The 12,346-nt window shown below is 45.4% G+C and overlaps 1 pseudogene; it reads right to left on the bottom strand.

Annotated features, from left to right (window-relative positions):
- Positions 1–12,346, bottom strand: part of LOC106594929 (protein FAM168A-like) — a 68,936-nt pseudogene that overhangs the window by 7,900 nt on the left and 48,690 nt on the right.

Raw genomic sequence — 12,346 nt, forward strand, 5'->3', positions numbered from 1 at the left:
TCCTCGTTATGGTAACTGCAGGTAACTGCCAAAATAAAGGAAACACCAATATAAAGTGTCTTAACAGGGCGTTGGGCCACCAGGAGCCGCCAGAGCAGCTTCAATGCGCCTTGGCATAGATTCTACAAGTGTCTGGAACTTCCTGTGTGAAAGCACCCCATGCTTTCAATATACTTGTATCCCTCATTTAGTGTTTTGTTTATTTTGGCAGTCATCTGAAGAATGGACGGAGAGGTAAATGGAATGTAACGTTGCGGATAAAGTTTTGAAAGGCAACATCTAAAAGACCTGCATCACTATTTCTAAAATAACGTTTTGGGGTGTTTTTGAGCTGGACCCTTCCATAACATGCCATTTACACGGTGCATGACCTGGGTAGGAGCTCACCGGAGCGGAGTGCCGGCACCTCAGATTTTCTACTGCTTGAGCTCCTGTTCCTCTCAAAAGGCATTGTGGCGCTCCTGCACCTCAATATAAACAGCACCGGCACCCAATATGAGTCCCAGCACCTATTTCAGTCCAAGGCAAGCACTGCATTTACAGTGCATTTGGAAAGTATTCAGACCCCTTCCCTTTTTCCACATTTTGTTACGTTACATCCTTATTCCAACATTTTTTATTTTTTTAAATTTTTTATATCCTCATCAATCTACACACAATACCCCATAATGACAAAGCGAAAACAGGTTTTTAGCAAATGTATTAAAAATAAAAACAGAAATACCTTATTTACAAACGTATTCAGACCCTTTGCCATGAGACTTGAAATTGAGCTCAGGTGCATCCTGTTTCCATTGATCATCCTTGAGATGTTTCTTCAACTTGACTTTACCTGTTGTAAATTCAATTGATTGGACATGATTTGGAAAGGCACACACCTGTCTATATAAGGTCCCACAGTTGGTTTTTGCTCTGACATGCACTGTCAAGGTCAAAGGAATTGTCCGTAGAGCTCCAAGACAGGATTATGTCGAGGCACAGATCTGGGGAAGGGTACCAAAACATTTCTGCAGCATTGAAGGTCCCAAAGAACACATCATTCTTAAATGGAAGAAGTTTGGAACTACCAAGACTCTTCCTAGAGGTGGCCACACAGCCAAACTGAGCAATCTGGGGAGAAGGGTCTTGGTCAGGGAGGAACCCGATTGTTACTCTCCCAGAGCTCCAGAGTTCCTCTGTGGAGATGGGAGAACCTTCCAGAAGGAGAAGCATCTCTGTAGCACTTTATGGTAGTGGCCAGATGGAAGCCACTCCTCAGTAAGAGGCACATGACAGCCTGCTTGGAGTTTGCCAAAAGGCACCTAAAGGACTCTCAGACCATGAGAAGCAAGATTCTCTGGTCTGATGAAACCAAGACTGAACTCTTTGGCCTGAATGCCAAGGGTGACATCTGGAGGAAACCTGGCACCATCCCTACGGTGAAGCATGGTGGTGGCAGCATCATGCTGTGGGGATGTTTTTCAGCGGCAGGGACTGGGAGACTAGTCAGGATCGAGGGAAAGATGAAAGGGGCGAAGGTTCACCTTCCAACAGGACAACGACCCTAAGCACACAGCCAAGACAACGCAGGAGTGGCTTCTGGACAAGTCTCTGAATGTCCTTGAGTGCTCAGCCTAAGCCTGGACTTGAACCCGATCAAACATCTCTGGAGACACCTGAAAATAGCTGTGCAGCAATGCTCCACATCCAACCTGACAGAGCTTGAGAGGATCTGCAGAGAAGAATGGGAGAAACTCCCCAAATACAGGTGTGCCAAGCCTGTAGCGTCATACCCAAGAAGACTCGAGGCTGTAATCACTGCCAAAGGTGCTTCAACAAAGTACTGAGCAAAGGGTGTGAAAACGTACGTAAATGTAATTTAACTTTTTATACATTTGCAAACATTTGACAAAAAAAACTGTTTTTTCTTTGTCATTATGGGGTATTGTGTGTAGATTAACGAGGAACATATTTTTTTCAGCAATTTTAGAATAAGGCTGTAAAGTAACAAAATGTGGAAAAAGTCAAGGGGTCTGAATACCTTCCGAATGCACTGTATGTACACACACACACACACACACACACACACACACACACACACACACACACACACACACACACACACACACACACACACACACACACACACACACACACACACACACACACACACCTCTTTCGGAATGTATTCAGACCCCTTCCCTTTATCCACATTTTGTTATGTTACAGCCTTTTCAAAAATGGATTAAATAACAAATCTACACCCAACACCCCATTCCAAAGCAATTTGAATGGAATTGCTGGAGACAGAGAAACTGCTCGCGCATGCTGCAATTCAACGCAACAATATTGGAGGGATAAGCTGTTTTAAAACTCTGCAGCTGCAAAAATATAAATATCTTTACAATAAAACAATTAGGTGAGCCCCGAAAGCCAGATGGAGATGTATAAATTAGACGTGTATTTGGTCCTTATATTACTGTAGAATAGACCACGCCGCAGCAAATGTAGGTCAACCTGTCACAAGAAAACAAGTTACAATGAGATGATCGCTCTACATGCATTGTGAACTGTGCTTCATACTGAGATGAGCCGTCTGTCTGTCCCCAACGTGAGAAGAGCTGTCTGTCCCCAACATGACATGGGCTGTCTGTCCCCAACATGACATGGGCTGTCTGTCCCCAACATGACATGGGCTGTCTGTCCCCAACATGACATGGGCTGTCTGTCCCCAACATGACATGGGCTGTCTGTCCCCAACATGACATGGGCTGCCTGTCCCCAACATGACATGGGCTGCCTGTCCCCAACATGACATGGGCTGCCTGTCCCCAACATGACATGGGCTGCCTGTCCCCAACATGACATGGGCTGTCTGTCCCCAACATGACATGGGCTGTCTGTCCCCAACATGACATGGGCTGTCTGTCCCCAACATGACATGGGCTGCCTGTCCCCAACATGACATGGGCTGTCTGTCCCCAACATGACATGGGCTGTCTGTCCCCAACATGACATGGGCTGCCTGTCCCCAACATGACATGGGCTGCCTGTCCCCAACATGACATGGGCTGTCTGTCCCCAACATGACATGGGCTGTCTGTCCCCAACATGACATGGGCTGTCTGTCCCCAACATGACATGGGCTGCCTGTCCCCAACATGACATGGGCTGTCTGTCCCCAACATGACATGGGCTGCCTGTCCCCAACATGACATGGGCTGCCTGTCCCCAACATGACATGGGCTGTCTGTCCCCAACATGACATGGGCTGTCTGTCCCCAACATGACATGGGCTGTCTGTCCCCAACATGACATGGGCTGTCTGTCCCCAACATGACATGGGCTGCCTGTCCCCAACATGACATGGGCTGCCTGTCCCCAACATGACATGGGCTGTCTGTCCCCAACATGACATGCCTGTCCCCAACATGAGCGTAGATGATTGATCTTGCAGAGAGAAGACCGCAGAGAGGCAAGATTTAGACATTGCATATAATTTAACAGTTCCATTTCACGTCATGCTGTTGATATAATTTATTATAATTTACCGGTTTCTCGCAGTTATTTATCCCGGGAAACGGGAGTGGTTTTGGGCAGTAAATCTCAGTAACCGGGTTCCTGCCATTCAACCCTACTCTATACCTTTGTTTAGTACTTTAAGTGTAGTACTCTGCTAGAACCACCAGGGGGCAGCTGACTTGTGTACTACTCTAATAAAACCACAAGGGGGCAGCTGACTTGTGTACTACTCTAATAAAACCACAAGGTGGGCAGCTGACTTGTGTAGTACTCTGCTAGAACCACCAGGAGGCAGCTGACTTGTGTACCTCTCTAATAAAACCACAAGGGGGCAGCTGACTTGTGTAGTACTCTAATATAACCACAAGGGGGCAGCTGACTTGTGTACTACTCTAATATAACCACCAGGGGGCAGCTGACTTGTGTACTACTCTAATATAACCACCAGGGGGCAGCTGACTTGTGTACTACTCTAATAGAACCACCAAGGGGCAGCTGACTTGTGTACTACTCTGCTAGAACCACCAGGGGGCAACTGACTTGTGTACTACTCTATATGTAGTACTCTGATAGAACCACCAAGGGGCAGCTGACCCGTGTAGTACTCTAATATAACCACAAGGGGGCAGCTGACTTGTGTAGTACTCTAATATAACCACAAGGGGGCAGCTGACTTGTGTAGTACTCTAATATAACCACCAGGGGGCAGCTGACTTGTGTACTATATATGTAGTACTCTGATAGAACCACCAGGGGGCAGGTGACTACTCTATAAACAGGGTTTACAACCTTTTCTAGCATGAGAGCTACTTTTAAAAATGAAACATGTCCCGAGCTACAACATTTTTTCTAGCTTTCAAATAGGCACATTCTTCTCTTCTCCTCTCCTCTCCCCTCCCCTGGGTCCTTAGTGTACAAGAGAAAGTAGTGCACGGTTTTCTGTCAATATACATGGTAAAATAATGGTTAATAAATAACTAAGGGGGGGCCTATACAATCTGGGATTTCCCCAAATTATGTTCAGTTAAAATGTTCCTGGTTTAAGATTTTGTTTTTCACTCTCAAAATTACAATTGTTCATAGAGAATTGTTTTGGGGACATGTTCTGAGTCCATTTCAATGCTTAAATCACATCAGAACACAATTTTATTTATTTTGGTCTGGAAGAAAACGTTCATATTTTTTTTAATTTAACCTTTATTTAACTAGGCAACTCAGTTAAGAACACATTTTTTTCCCAATGATGGCCTAGGAACACCATCTGTAGCCAGTTGGTGTGAGTTGACAGACACTTCCCCAAAACCTTCTTAATTAAATGTTAACTGCAAAGTTATTATACCTGCACATTCCTCACTCGCTAGATGTGAAATTAAAGGGCTCCCGAGTGGCGCAGCATCTCAGTGCAAGAGGCATCACTGCAGTCCCTGGTTCGAATCTAGGCTGCGTCACATCCGGCCGTGATTGGGAGTCCCATAAGGTGGCCCAGCGTTGTCCGGGTTTGGCTGGGGTAGGCCGTCATTGTAAATAAGAATTTGTTCTTAACTGACTTGCCTAGTTAAATAAAGGTAAAATAAAAAAATAGACAAACGTACATATATCACAGACAGCCAGGGGCAATATTGCTGTAAATTAATTGGCAGATATTGTGTTAGGTTTGGCTTTAGTGGCTAACCAGGGGTGGGATAATGTCAATGTTGCATAAATTAGATAGAAACTGTGAGCTTGCGTTGTCTGATACTTGTGAGATTTGTTTATGACAGTTTTCAGTGGAAAAGATAAAGAATGTAATGTATTTTCAGAATTGCTTGGCTAGCTACTCATATGTTGGCTGCGAGTTACTGGTAGCACCCGATCAACCTGTTGGAGACCCCTGATCTACAGTTGAAGTGGGAAGTTTACATACACCTAGGTTGGAGTCATTAAAACTCGTTTTTCAACCAACAAACTATAGTTTTGGCAAGTCGGTTAGGACATCTACTTTGTGCATGACACAAGTCATTTTTCAAACAACTGTTCACAAACAGATTATTTCACTTATAATTCACTGTATCACAATTCCAGTGGGTCAGAAATGTACATACACTAAGTTGACTGTGCCTTTAAACAGCTTGGAAAATTCCATAAAATGATGTCATGGCTTTAGAAGCTTCTCATAGTCTAATTGAAATCATTTGAGTCAATTGGAGGTGTACCTGTGGATGTATTTCAAGGCCTACCTTCAAACTCAGTGCCTCTTTGCTTGACATCATGGGAAAATAAAAAGAAATCAGCCAAGACCTCAGAAAAAGAATTGTAGACCTCCACAAGTCTGGTTCATCCTTGGGAGCAATTTCCAAACGCCTGAATGTACCACGTTCATCTGTACAAACAATAGTACGCAAGTATAAACACCATGGGACCACGCAGCCGTCATACCGCTCAGGAAGGAGACACGTTCTGTCTCCTAAACATGAACGTACTTTGGTGCAAAAAGTGCAAATCAATCCCAGAACAACAGCAAAGGACCTTGTGAAGATGCTGGAGCAAACAGGTACAAAGATATCTATATCCACAGTAAAACTAGTCCTATATCGACATAACCTGAAAGGCCGCTCAGCAAGGAAGAAGCCACTGCTCCAAAACTGCCATAAAAAAGCCAGACTACGGTTTGCAACTCCACATGGGGACAAAGATCGTACTTTTTAGAGAAATGTCCTCTGGTCTGATGAAACAAAAATGGAACTGTTTGGCCATAATATGCATCGACTGGTGCACTTCACAAAATAGATGGCATCATGAGGTAGGAAAATTATGTGGATATATTGAAGCAACATCTCAAGACATCAGTCAGGAAGTTAAAGCTTGGTCGCAAATGGGTCTTCCAAATGAACAATGACCCCAAGCATACTTCCAAAGTTGTGGAAAAATGGCTTAAAGACAACAAAGTCAAGGTATTGGAGTGGCCATCACAAAGCCCTGACCTCAATCCTATAGGAAACTTGTGGGCATAACTGAAAAAGCGTGTGCGAGCAAGGAGGCCTACAAACCTGACTCAGTTACACCAGCTCTGTCAGGAGGAATGGGCCAAAATTCACCCAACTTATTGTGGGAAGCTTGTGGAAGGCTACCCAAAACGTTTGACCCAAGTTAAACAATTTAAAGGCAATTCTACCAAATACTAATTGAGTGTATGTATGTAAACTTCTGACCCACTGGGAATGTGATGAAAGAAATAAAAGCTGAAATAAATAAATCATTCTCTCTACTATTATTCTGACATTTCACATTCTTAAAATAAAGTGGTGATCCTAACTGACCTAAAACAGGGAATTCTTACGTGGATTAAATGTCAGGAATTGCGAAAAACTAAGTTTAAATGTATTTGGCTAAAGTGTATGTAAACTTCCGACTTCAACTGTATACCTTTGTGTAGTACTCTGTTAGAACCACCAGGGGGCAGATGAAGGTCATTCAGTAAAGTGCTGCTCTGCTCAGAGGCTTCTTGAACACAGAGCCAAGGACACAGGAACAAAGAGAGAGATGCTGAGGAGCTCCAGTATGCATCACCATCAACCAGCTCTGAAAGGCAGCATCAGCGTACAGCCGATACCAATCTGTGTTATTGTGTCCAGTCTGAAGGCCATGGGTGAATGAATAGTATGTGGACAATGTATTAATCACGACGCTGCCCTCTAAAATTGACTTGAGGGCGTAGTCTATTCAGAACGTTGAAGTCTAGTGCTGAAAACATGAAGTCCTCATGTAACCCACCAGAAAATCACTAGGGCCAGAAAGTGGAGACGGACCAAAAGGTGGAGACGGACCAAAAGGTGGAGACGGACCAAAAGGTGGAGACAGGCCAGAAGGTGGAGACAGGCCAGAAGGTGGAGACGAGACAAGGTTATGTTGGCTTTAGATTCCGGGAAAAGAAAAGGAAAAGCCACTAGTAGCTCCGACGCAATCATTTATATTGACCAACGTTTAAACAGGAAGCTGTTCATTTATATTCACCAACGTTTAAACAGGAAGCTGTTCATTTATATTCACCAACGTTTAAACAGGAAGCTGTTCATTTATATTCACCAACGTTTAAACAGGAAGCTGTTCATTTATATTCACCAACGTTTAAACAGGAAGCTGTTAATTTATATTGACCAACGTTTAAACAGGAAGCTGTTCATTTATATTCACCAACGTTTAAACAGGAAGCTGTTCATTTATATTCACCAACGTTTAAACAGGAAGCTGTTCATTTATATTCACCAACGTTTCAACAGGAAGCTGTTCATTTATATTCACCAACGTTTAAACAGGAAGCTGTTCATTTATATTCACCAACGTTTAAACAGGAAGCTGTTCATTTATATTTCACCAACGTTTAAACAGGAAGCTGTTCATTTATATTCACCAACGTTTCAACAGGAAGCTGTCTTCATTAGGGTGGCTTTAGATTACTACCAAACAACGGAACATCCTTTGCCAAACCTTGGACACTGAATCACCCGAACACCATACTGATGTTCTAGTCGAATGGGCCTGCTGTTCCACTAACACAGTGTGTGTATGTGTGTGTGGAGCATGAGGACCACTGCTAGCCCAGCTGCTGTGAAGACAGACCGAGGGACAGACCCTTTCACCAGTGAGCCTGTCAGTCAGACTACAGTCACTATCACTCCGAGACCTTCAGAAAATATACTGGCCAGCAATGCATTTACCTCCTACCTCCTACCTAGAGCAGGGATGGGCAACTTTGATGGGGGTGGGGTCCACAAACAAGCTGAACTCATCATGAGGGGCCGCAGTTGCTTGTGTGTCTGTGGGTACCTACACCATACCGCCTCCACCACACACATTGAGAGCCAATGTCTTTTAGCTTCCCCCTTCTTGACAGCAGACAGTCATTTTTACACTTTAGAGTTAATTTTGGGAAAATCTACACACTTTGCCATGGGGTGCAGTGAACATTTTGCCATTTTATAACTAATTTCCTGCAATTCTACACATTTTGACATAAGGTGGAGAGAAATGTTTGCCGTTTTTAATATGATATCTGAGTGAGACTGACTAACAAAATCAATGAGGAACCCTGGACCATGATTACTAAGTTTAGAGAGCTGGCCGCTAGACTAATTTACCAATCTAGTTATGTTTGCTGACACGGGCTAATTGAGTAACTATCAGTGACTGACATGAGAGAAAAACTGATAATGCAAACCAAATATTCTACTATACTAACATGCAAACAGTAAATTGAGACCCAAACTGAGCAAATTGACAGCTCCAGCAGTAACCCTACTGCCTAGAGCTAGCTGACAGGTACAGTAGTAACCCTACCCCCTAGAGCTAGCTGACAGCTCCAGCAGTAACCCTACCTCCTAGAGTTAGCTGACAGCTCCAGCAGTAACTCTACCTCCTAGAGTTAGCTGACAGCTCCAGCAGTAACTCTACCCCCTAGAGCTAGCTGACAGGTACAGCAGTAACCCTACCTCCTAGAGCTAGCTGACAGCTCCAGCAGTAACACTACCTCCTAGAGCTAGCTGACAGCTCCAGCAGTAACCCTACCTCCTAGAGCTAGCTGACAGCTCCAGCAGTAACCCTACCTCCTAGAGCTAGCTGACAGCTCCAGCAGTAACCCTACCCCCTAGAGCTAGCTGACAGCTCCAGCAGTAACCCTACCTCCTAGAGCTAGCTGACAGCTCCAGCAGTAACCCTACCCCCTAGAGCTAGCTGACAGCTCCAGCAGTAACCCTACCTCCTAGAGCTAGCTGACAGCTCCAGCAGTAACCCTACCCCCTAGAGCTAGCTGACAGCTCCAGCAGTAACCCTACCTCCTAGAGCTAGCTGACAGCTCCAGCAGTAACCCTACCTCCTAGAGTTAGCTGACAGCTCCAGCAGTAACCCTACCTCCTAGAGCTAGCTGACAGCTCCAGCAGTAACCCTACCTCCTAGAGCTAGCTGACAGCTCCATCAGTAACCCTACCTCCTAGAGCTAGCTGACAGCTCCAGCAGTAACCCTACCTCCTACAGCTAGCTGACAGCTCCAGCAGTAACCCTACCTCCTACAGCTAGCTGACAGGTACAATAGTAACCCTACCTCCTAGAGCTAGCTGACAGCTCCAGCAGTAACCCTACCTCCTACAGCTAGCTGACAGGTACAATAGTAACCCTACCTCCTAGAGCTAGCTGACAGCTCCAGCAGTAACCCTACCTCCTACAGCTAGCTGACAGGTACAATAGTAACCCTACCTCCTAGAGCTAGCTGACAGCTCCAGCAGTAACCCTACCTCCTAGAGCTAGCTGACAGCTCCAGCAGTAACCCTACCTCCTAGAGCTAGCTGACAGGTACAGCAGTAACCCTACCCCCTAGAGCTAGCTGACAGCTCCAGCAGTAACCCTACCTCCTAGAGCTAGCTGACAGCTCCAGCAGTAACTCTACCTCCTAGAGCTAGCTGACAGCTCCAGCAGTAACCCTACCTCCTAGAGCTAGCTGACAGCTCCAGCAGTAACCCTACCTCCTAGAGCTAGCTGACAGGTACAGCAGTAACCCTACCTCCTAGAGCTAGCTGACAGCTCCAGCAGTAACCCTACCTCCTAGAGCTAGCTGACAGCTCCAGCAGTAACCCTACCTCCTAGAGCTAGCTGACAGGTACAGCAGTAACCCTACCCCCCTAGAGCTAGCTGACAGCTCCAGCAGTAACCCTACCTCCTAGAGCTAGCTGACAGCTCCAGCAGTAACTCTACCTCCTAGAGCTAGCTGACAGGTACAATAGTAACTCTACCCCCTAGAGCTAGCTGACAGGTACAGCAGTAACCCTACCTCCTAGAGCTAGCTGACAGCTCCAGCAGTAACCCTACCTCCTAGAGCTAGCTGACAGCTCCAGCAGTAACACTACCTCCTAGAGCTAGCTGACAGCTCCAGCAGTAACCCTACCCCCTAGAGCTAGCTGACAGCTCCAGCAGTAACCCTACCTCCTAGAGCTAGCTGACAGCTCCAGCAGTAACTCTACCTCCTAGAGCTAGCTGACAGCTCCAGCAGTAACTCTACCTCCTAGAGCTAGCTGACAGCTCCAGCAGTAACTCTACCTCCTACAGCTTGCTGACAGGTACAATAGTAACTCTACCCCCTACAGCTTGCTGACAGGTACAATAGTAACTATACCCCCTAGAGCTAGCTGACAACTACAAGTGTCACTGCTATAAGCCTCAAGTATAGCTAGGTGATGATTTATGAAATTGTTAATAACCACTGCGATAATCCGTTTTCTACCCGTGTGTGTGTGTGTGTGTGTGTGTGTGTGTTCATACCCAGTGGGTACCCTGGACTACATGTTTGGTAGAGGTTGTGTGTGTTCTTACCTGGTGGGTACCCTGGACTACACGTTTGGTAGAGGTTGTGTGTGTTCTTACCTGGTGGGTACCCTGGACTACCCGTTTGGTAGAGGTTGTGTGTGTTCTTACCTGGTGGGTACCCTGGACTACCCGTTTGGTAGAGGTATGTGTGTGTTCTTACCTGGTGGGTACCCTGGACTACACGTTTGGTAGAGGTTGTGTGTGTTCTTACCTGGTGGGTACCCTGGACTACCCGTTTGGTAGAGGTTGTGTGTGTTCTTACCTGGTGGGTACCCTGGACTACCCGTTTGGTAGAGGTTAGGTGTGTGTGTGTGTTGTTACCTGGTGGGTACCCTGGACTACCCGTTTGGTAGAGGTTAGGTGTGTGTGTGTGTTGTTACCTGGTGGGTACCCTGGACTACCCGTTTGGTAGAGGTTAGGTGTGTGTGTGTGTTCTTACCTGGTGGGTACCCTGGACTACCCGTTTGGTAGAGGTTAGGTGTGTAGGTTGGAGCAGCAGTGGGGTAACCTCCTGGGTAGCCTACAGACAGAGGACAAGAGAGAGTCTTAAGGCGTCCGCAAGCTTCCCATCCGAAACAGTTTGAAACAGTTCATATATGATGACAATTTGACAATGTTTTTGTTCGTTTTAGTCTTCGGCAAAAGGGTTTTTTCGGCTGTTCGTGAACACAATTTTTTTCCTTGAATGCGAGCCGAAGTCCATGCCCCTTTGTCTGTGATTGGTCAACAGTATGGATTCTTCAATTAAGTGTTTGTTTTCATTCAACGAGCGAGAACACATTTTTTTCACTTGAGAAACACTGCACCAAACATCTTACACGTACAATTTTCAGACTAAGACCTCGCAAAAACATCAACATTAATGACATATTTCTTGATTGATCTTAGATTGATTCTAACTATTTTGAGGAAGTCTTACTGGGTATGTTGTTGGTATGGGGTCTCAAGAGGGACAAACACTAAACATCTTTCTTGTTTTCCTAGCGAAGGTATTTTAAGGGAGTATGGGAGCACAGATATTCACTTCGCCTAGCCGAGTTCAGCTAGAAGCAAACCGAACCTATGTATGCGGACGCAACACACAAAGGCATACAACACACTCTGGAATACAACACACACTGGAATACAATACACACTGGTATACAACACACTCTGGAATACAACACACACTGGAATACAACACACACAGTCATACAACACACTCTGGAATACAATACACACTGGTATACAACACGCTCTGGGGTGGACGCAACACACACACACACACACACACACACTAATATACAACACATTCTGGGAGGAATGCAATACACACTGGTATACAACATATTCTGGGAGGAATGCAACACACACACACTGGTATACAACACACATACATCTGGTATACAACACACACACACACACACACTGGTATACAACACATACATCTGGTATACAACACACACACACACACACACACTGGTATACAACACATACATCTGGTATACAACACACACACACACACACACTGGTATAC

Source organism: Salmo salar, chromosome ssa09, assembly GCF_905237065.1.
Source record: "Salmo salar chromosome ssa09, Ssal_v3.1, whole genome shotgun sequence".
In the NCBI taxonomy this organism is placed as follows: Eukaryota; Metazoa; Chordata; class Actinopteri; order Salmoniformes; family Salmonidae; genus Salmo; species Salmo salar.